We start from the raw sequence: 7,928 nt of genomic DNA on the forward strand, positions 1-7,928 counted from the left end.
TGCTCCCCAACATCTGCATATATTGTTGCTCAAATTGCTACAACACCTCAGTCATTGTATCTCTTACTTTGTCCCCAATATCATCAAGATCACCTTATGTCAACACCCTTGGGTCGAGATGCATCTGCTTACCAGACTTGTGCTTTTTACACTATCCAATAGTCTACTCCTTAGCATGCCACTTCAAGGTGAATGGAGTGCTCTTATCCTCACCCCCACCTCCTTCCTCTGTAGATGTTGGGCACCAAATCGGGCTATCTTTCTGTTGCATTTCCATCACCCTTTTTGACCTTTTTGCACTTATTTACCCATGTTTACTATGCTAAATCTGTAAGGTAAATACCCCTGTCTTGTCTGTTGGAATATTTTATTAATGAAGTAAAGTCGCGGGGTTTTGCCTATTCGCAACACTAAAATGTATGTTTGACCGCAACTTCTGGAGTACAGGAACCAATGTTTCAACATCCCACAGCAGATCCGCAATTCATAGCAATGACCAGCCATAAGTAGGCCGTACATTTGGAGTCGCAGATCCTTGAACAATTCTTGGATCTCTTGCTGATCTTGTCTATCTGGTGTTGATGCCGTTCCAACTAATGTACATTTATGAGTATACGGTTATCAGGTTTTGGGGAAAGATGTCGTTCTCCCTCGCTATGTATAAAAGACAGATTATTCCTGTAATTTGGGGACTCCCCATTGATATTGTAATAAACCCTTTCAGATTAATAAAGTATCATCTATTTTTCTACTCCAATCTTCACTGTGACTAACGCATCCCTAATTAGAGAGCTGGACCCGCTCTTCTGATCAAGTGTTGTGTCTTTTTGTGTGTGTTATTTGTTATTTTATGCTTGCTGTTACAACTCTCTAATTCTTGTAAACGCTTTTCTGGAGTTTTGTATTTAGTCTAGTTTTACAACAATGTTTTGAATCTTAATCACAAACCCTTGGTCGGAATGGATTGTACTCTCACCCCTGCATATACCTTGCGCGTTTCCTTGCAAGGATACACACCTGAATTGATAAATTAATGTAGGAAAAGGGTGAATAAACATTCATATGTGGACCCCAACATTTTTGCGCTGCTGCCAGGGAGGCTAACAAGGTGCAAACATGATTCGCACCAACCAAAAGGTCAATCTCTCGTCCTGGGGAGAGAACGAGTTCTCTCACTCTGCTCCAGGTCCTAAGCGTAGGTGTTATTTCTACTTGTTTTTTTTATTTGCTTTCCTATTTTAATCGGGCCACTCTCTTGTCTTGGGGAGGGAGAAGTCTTTTGACGCCCTGCTCCAGGCCCTGAGTTAGATTTATTTCTTTTAAACCTTTTTGTGTTTTAATTTCTGGAAACCCTAGCTTTTACCCTGGGGAGGGAGGAGTCTTTTGACACCCTGCTTCAGATCTGGAAGTATTAGGTCTTCTCGGAGGTGTGTGTGTTGGGTCCCTATAATACTAGTGATTACCCCATTACTATTGTAGTTATACCCCTTATTTATATTATTGTGCCCCTATTACCCCCATTTTGTTATTTCTGTGCCCCATAGAATCCCTCTATTGTTATTTTTGTGGCTTTATATTATTATTGTTAGGTCGACTGGATTATATTGTGACTCCTTAGACTCCTATATATAGAAAGGAGGTTTTGTCATTTGTATCATCAAAGAATTGTTCATTTATGTAATGTAAAGGAGGTTTCCCCCTCGAAGAGGCTGAATTCTAAGGCGTTGATCTATCTTTTCTATCTTTTCTTGAGCTGGTTTCCTAACATTTGGTATCAGAGCTTTGGATTCTAGGGTTTCGCTGCTCCAAACAGGTCATCGTGGCATTTTCGCTATAAATTTTTTCTGTGACGTTTCAGAAGTCAAAAACAAAAACCCATTTGAGAAGCAATCGCGCTAAACCTTGGGTCCAAATTTCAGAGCTTTTTACGCGATATTTGCGGAGATATGATCTGAGGAAGTTGGTCTTTTTGCAGACTCCTGAATTACATTCAAAACATGTGACCTGGGGAAAATCGTCATAACTTTCTCTCTGGGGATTGGATTGAAATTTTGTAAGAAGGTAAAGAAAGAGGACGGACTGTAGTTTCTTCTATGCATTTTTCAGATTCAAAGGTTGAAACAGTGACTCGTGGAAAGTCGTACAAGTTCGCTCTACTGAACTAGTCTAAAAGCAATTCACTGTGGGAGATTTCACATAACTCTTCCTTGGAGAATCCAATTTGGGTTAGACTTGTGGCATTGGAAAGAGGACGCAGAAGGCTACTACAGGTCACAATTTTAGAATTGGATGATCTGAATTTACAGAGATACATCAGATTCAATATCAGGCTTCTATAAAGTGAAAAAAGGTGTGTAGTTTTTTTTTAAATTTTTGTGTAAGCTTGGTTTAACGGAATTCAAAGGGCATAGTAAAGCATTATTATCGGTAACTGATGCCCCGAGGAAAGAAAATGCAAACACCTAGTAAGGAACCTGAAAGCTCTAGCATGACTCATGAAGAAGAGGAAGAAATGCTACATGATATATCAAAATTACAAGAACAAGTGCAACAAATGTCATGCTCACAAAAGCTAACAGAAGCTAAGATAAGTGGCATAGAATCTAAGATAAATGGCATGGAATCTAAGATAAATGGTTTGGAATCTAAGATAGATGGCATGGAAGCTAAGATGGATGATTCGAAGACATATTTGAAGAGAGACATGGCAGATTTGAAGACAGACATGGCAAATTTGAAGACAGATTTGACAAATTTTCTACAAGAAATACTTACTAATGGTGAAAAGGTTGTAAAGGAAACTCATGATGTGAACAAAAGTAATGTTAATCATGATTCCATAGATGCTAATGTTGGATCGAAGACCCACCATATTCCAAAAATCGATATGAGGAAGTTTGATGGCAAGGATCCCGCCACATGGATATTACAGATGGAGCAGTTCTTCGATCTCAATAATGTGCAAAACACACAAAAGGTACGTATGGCAACTGTATATTTGGAACCAAATCAGTTTGTATGGTATCAATGGCTTTGCTCTCGTAAAAAAATTATCACTTGGGCAATTTTTACGGAAGAATTGATAGCACATTATGAAGATACAAAAAGCAACACTTTTTTTAGCCAATTGATAAGTCTCAAACAAAAGGGTTCAGTAATGGAGCACATTGAGGAGTTCCAAAAATTGAACATAAGGGTAAAAGATATTCCAGAGGAGCATAGGATTGATGTGTTCATAGGGTCTTTAAAGGATAATATCCAACATGATGTTCGCCTTTGGGAACCTGATTCATTAGAGAAGGCATTCAGGTTAGCAAGAAAAATGGAAAGCAAAATTATGGCAACTAGGAAGCATACCACTCACAACTATAAAGATGGAAGTGTTGTTGCCCCTAGTCTTCCACAACCTATAAGGTTGACACCACAACAATTGGAAGAAAAAAGAGCAAAAGGGCTTTGTTACAGTTGTGATAGCAAATACACTAAAGGTCATAAGTGTGCTGAGAAGAAATTATTCTACATAGATTGTGAAGAGGAAGAAGAAAAGGAGCAAGAAAGGTCAAAAGAAGAAGATATACTCCAGGAACAAAGCCTAGATGAAGAACAAATAAATCCGACCATATCTTGTAATGCATTGGTGGGAATTACCACTCCTCAAACCATCAAGATAGAAGGACAAATCAAGAAGAAAAAGGTAATAGTGTTGATTGATTCAGGAAGCACCCACAATTTTATTCATTGTAGGGTAGCAAAAGAATTGAATTGCTTCCTATATCCAGCACCAGAGTGTCAAGTGATGATTGCAAATGGAGGAACAATAAATTTCTCTGGAAGGTGCCATAATATCAAGCTATCCATGGGAGAATATGTATTGACTAGCCCAATGCTTTCCATTCCAATGGGAGGTGTTGATGTTGTACTAGGAGTCCAATGGCTACAATCCTTGGGTACAATAGCTTTTAATTTTCAAGAACTTTTCATCAAATTTTCTATGGAAGGAAAGGAAGTTGAATTAAGGGGTATTGCAGGGAAACCAGGAAAGATAATCAGCTCTAATGGTATGACAAAGCTTCTAAAAAAGGAGCAAAGAGGTGTAATTGCACAATTATGTTCGCTAGATGTTTCCACATCAGAATCATCTATTTCTCCAGATCTCCAAAAAGTCCTGGACAATCATTCCAAGGTATTTGAGACTCCCAAAGGTCTCCCACCTATGCGTGATCATGATCATGCTATTCATCTGATTCCAGGAAGTGTTCCTCCAAACATCAGGCCGTACAGATATCCCTATGTCCAAAAAAGTGAAATTGAACGTATGGTTGCAGAAATGCTAGAGGCTGGTATAATTCAACCAAGTCAAAGTTCTTTCTCTGCTCCAGTAGTATTGGTGCACAAGAAGGATGGATCATGGCGCATGTGTCCGGATTATAGGGAGCTCAACAAGCTCACTATTAAAGATAAGTTCCCCATTCCTGTCATTGATGAATTACTGGATGAATTGCATGGATCAATTTACTTCACCAAGTTGGATCTTCGTTCGGGATATCATCAAATCAGAATGAAGATTGAAGACATTCCGAAAACGACATTTAGAACTCATGAGGGTCATTATGAATTTTTGGTCATGCCTTTTGGCCTTACCAATGCACCTTCAACATTTCAAGGTTTGATGAATTCAATTTTCAAACCATTCCTTAGAAAATTTGTGTTAGTATTTTTTGATGATATACTAATCTACAACAAGTCTTGGAAGGATCATGTTGAACATGTTGACAGGGTGCTACAACTATTGGAGGAGAAACAATTATATGCAAAAAGATCCAAATGTTTCTTTGGAGTCCAGGAGGTGGAATATTTGGGTCATATTGTATCTCATGAAGGAGTTAAGGTAGACCCTAGCAAAATTAAAGCCATTAAGGAATGGAAAATCCCCACATCCATAAAGCATCTGCGAGGATTTCTTGGGTTGACAGGGTATTATCGCAAGTTTGTTAAGAATTATGGGAGAATAGCAGCACCTCTAACAACATTATTGAAGAAAGATGCATTTTCATGGACTCCGGAAGCAACAAAGGCCTTTGAACATCTTAAAGAGGCAATGTGCCAAGCACCGGTCTTAGCTACACCGACTTCACAAAAACCTTTATTGTGGAATGTGATGCTTCAGGAAATGGAATTGGTGCTGTTCTAATGCAAGATGAAAGACCCATTGCTTTTGAAAGTCGTCCAATCAAGGGAAAGTTTTTAAGCAAAGCTATTTATGAGAAGGAAATGTTGGCAATACTCCATGCACTTAAGAAATGGTGACCCTACCTAATGGGAAGACACTTCAAGGTAAAAACGGATCATGATAGCCTTAAATACTTTTTAGAACAAAGATTATCCTCTGAAGAGCAACAAAAGTGGGTCACAAAGATGTTGGGTTATGACTTTGAAATCATCTACAAAAAAGGGAAGCAAAATGTGGTGGCAGATGCACTCTCAAGAAAGGATGAGGATGTGGAAGCATTGTTGTGCGCCATTTCTATTATCCAACCAGATTGGATAAACGAAGCAAGGGAGGAATGGAAGAATGATGAAGAAGTGTGGGCACTTATTCGAAAGCTACAACAAGATTCCAGTACGTCTGATACATTTAGCTGGCAAAATGATTCATTATGGTACAAAGATCGCTTATACCTCTGTAAGAATTCCCAGCTAAAACAAAAGATTCTTATGGAATTGCACACTTCTCCCTTAGGAGGGCACTCAGGATTTTTAAAAACTTACCACAGGGTTAAGAAGGAATTTTTTTGGGATGGCCTTAAATCAGATATTCAAAAGTTTGTGGTGGAATGTTTGGTTTGCCAACAAAATAAAGTTGAAACAATTAAGACACCGGGTCTATTACAACCTTTATCCATTCCAAGCCAACGTTGGGAGGAGGTTTCAATGGATTTTATCACAGGTTTACCCAAGTCTGAGGGAAAGAGTGTCATCATGGTGGTAGTTGACAGACTTACCAAGTATGCACATTTTTGTGCATTATCACATCCATTTAAAGCCAGTACAATTTCTACTGCATTTATGGAAACAATTCAAAAGCTACATGGAAACCCAAAGATTATTGTAAGTGACAGAGATCCCATTTTCACTGGAAATTTTTGGACAGAATTATTTTCTTGTCTTGGTACTCAGTTAGCTCATAGCTCATCTTATCATCCTCAATCTGATGGGCAAACTGAGATAGTAAACAAATGTTTGGAAGGATATCTTCGTTGCTTTGTATCTGATAAACAGACACAATGGGTCAAATGGTTGCCTCTGGCTGAATGGTGGTATAACACTTCCTTCCATACAGCAACAAAAATGACCCCATTTATGGCACTTTATGGGTATCAACCACCATCCATCACATCATATTTAAGAGAAAATTCTAAGGTTCAGGCAGTGGAACATCACATCGAACATCAACAACAAGTCCTCCAACTCTTAAAGGATAACCTTGTGTTGGCACAAAATAGAATGAAACAACAAGCAGATCAACATAGCAATGAAAGAAGTTTTGATGTAGGTGATTGGGTATTCCTACAGCTACAACCATATAAGAAAATGTCCCCAAAGCAAGCTAAGAAGGATAATAAATTATCACCAAAGTATTATGGTCCGTACAAGGTGTTGCAAAAGATTGGTACTATGGCATACAAATTGGAGCTTCCTGCAGCTTCTCGATTGCACCCAGTTTTCCATGTTTCATGTTTAAAGAAGGTTATAGGTGACAAGCTCCCAGTGTAAACAATATTTCCAAAACTTGATGAGGAAGGAAAAATTATATTGGAACCGGAAGCAGTCACAGAAACAAGAACTTGACAGCTACGAAATCGATCAATTTCAGAGTATCTTATCAAGTGGAAGAACTTATCCGCTGAAGATTCCACATGGGAGGATGAGAATTTTATACAGAAGTATCCAGAACTACTCAAGCATTGAGGAAAACATTTTTTTGAAGGAGAGGGGCATGTTGGGTCCCTATAATACTAGTGATTACCCCATTACTATTGTAGTTATACCCCTTATTTATATTGTTGTGCCCCTATTACCCCCATGTTGTTATTTCTGTGCCCCATAGAATCCCTCTATTGTTATTTTTGTGGCTTTATATTATTATTGTTAGGTCGGCTGGATTATATTGTGACTCCTTAGACTCCTATATATAGAAAGGAGGTTTTGCCATTTGTATCATCAAAGAATTGTTCGTTTATGTAATGTAAAGGAGGTTTCCCTCTCGAAGAGGCTGAATTCTAAGGCGTTGATCTATCTTTTCTATCTTTTCTTGAGCTGGTTTCATAACAGTGTGTTTGTTCTTGGCTCTCGTCTTGGGGATGGAGGAGTCCTTTGACACCCTGCTTTAGGCCCTAAACCCTAGATTCTTGTTTCTTGAGGAAGGAATGGTCCTTTGACACCTTACTTCAAGACTAAAGCATTGTAGGTTGATACCAAGACCTTTGATCATACCAACATTTGTATGAACAAAGAACCAAATAAGAGGGGCAGAGGGAGAGTCCCAAAGAGGGGAGGACCAGACTTGGGAAGAAAGAACTATATCCAGCAAATTATAGCAAAGGCTGAATCAGAAGCATTCTCTCACGCAGCCATGAGACCAAGGGCACAAAGAGTGAAGTTCGAGGGACAATCAGTAGATTAACCAGTGCTGTCTACAAAATTCTTTGGTAATTCGACACAGCAGGTCCCTCTAATACTTGAAGAAACATCCAGCAGTATACCTAACCAGGGAAATCTTACGCTGGGAATAGAAGGGGAAGAAGTCGCAAGCAAAACATTGACAAAGTCAGACCACTCCAACAAGGGAAAGGAGGTTGTAGCCGAGGGATCAAGTCATCAGGATGCAGGAGAAGGAAACTACTTGCATCACCAAGGGACCGAGGAAG

Source organism: Pinus tabuliformis, chromosome 2_1 (genome assembly GCF_031772625.1).
Source record: "Pinus tabuliformis cultivar Carrire ecotype Pingquan chromosome 2_1, CPIR1, whole genome shotgun sequence".
NCBI classification, from domain to species: Eukaryota; Viridiplantae; Streptophyta; class Pinopsida; order Pinales; family Pinaceae; genus Pinus; species Pinus tabuliformis.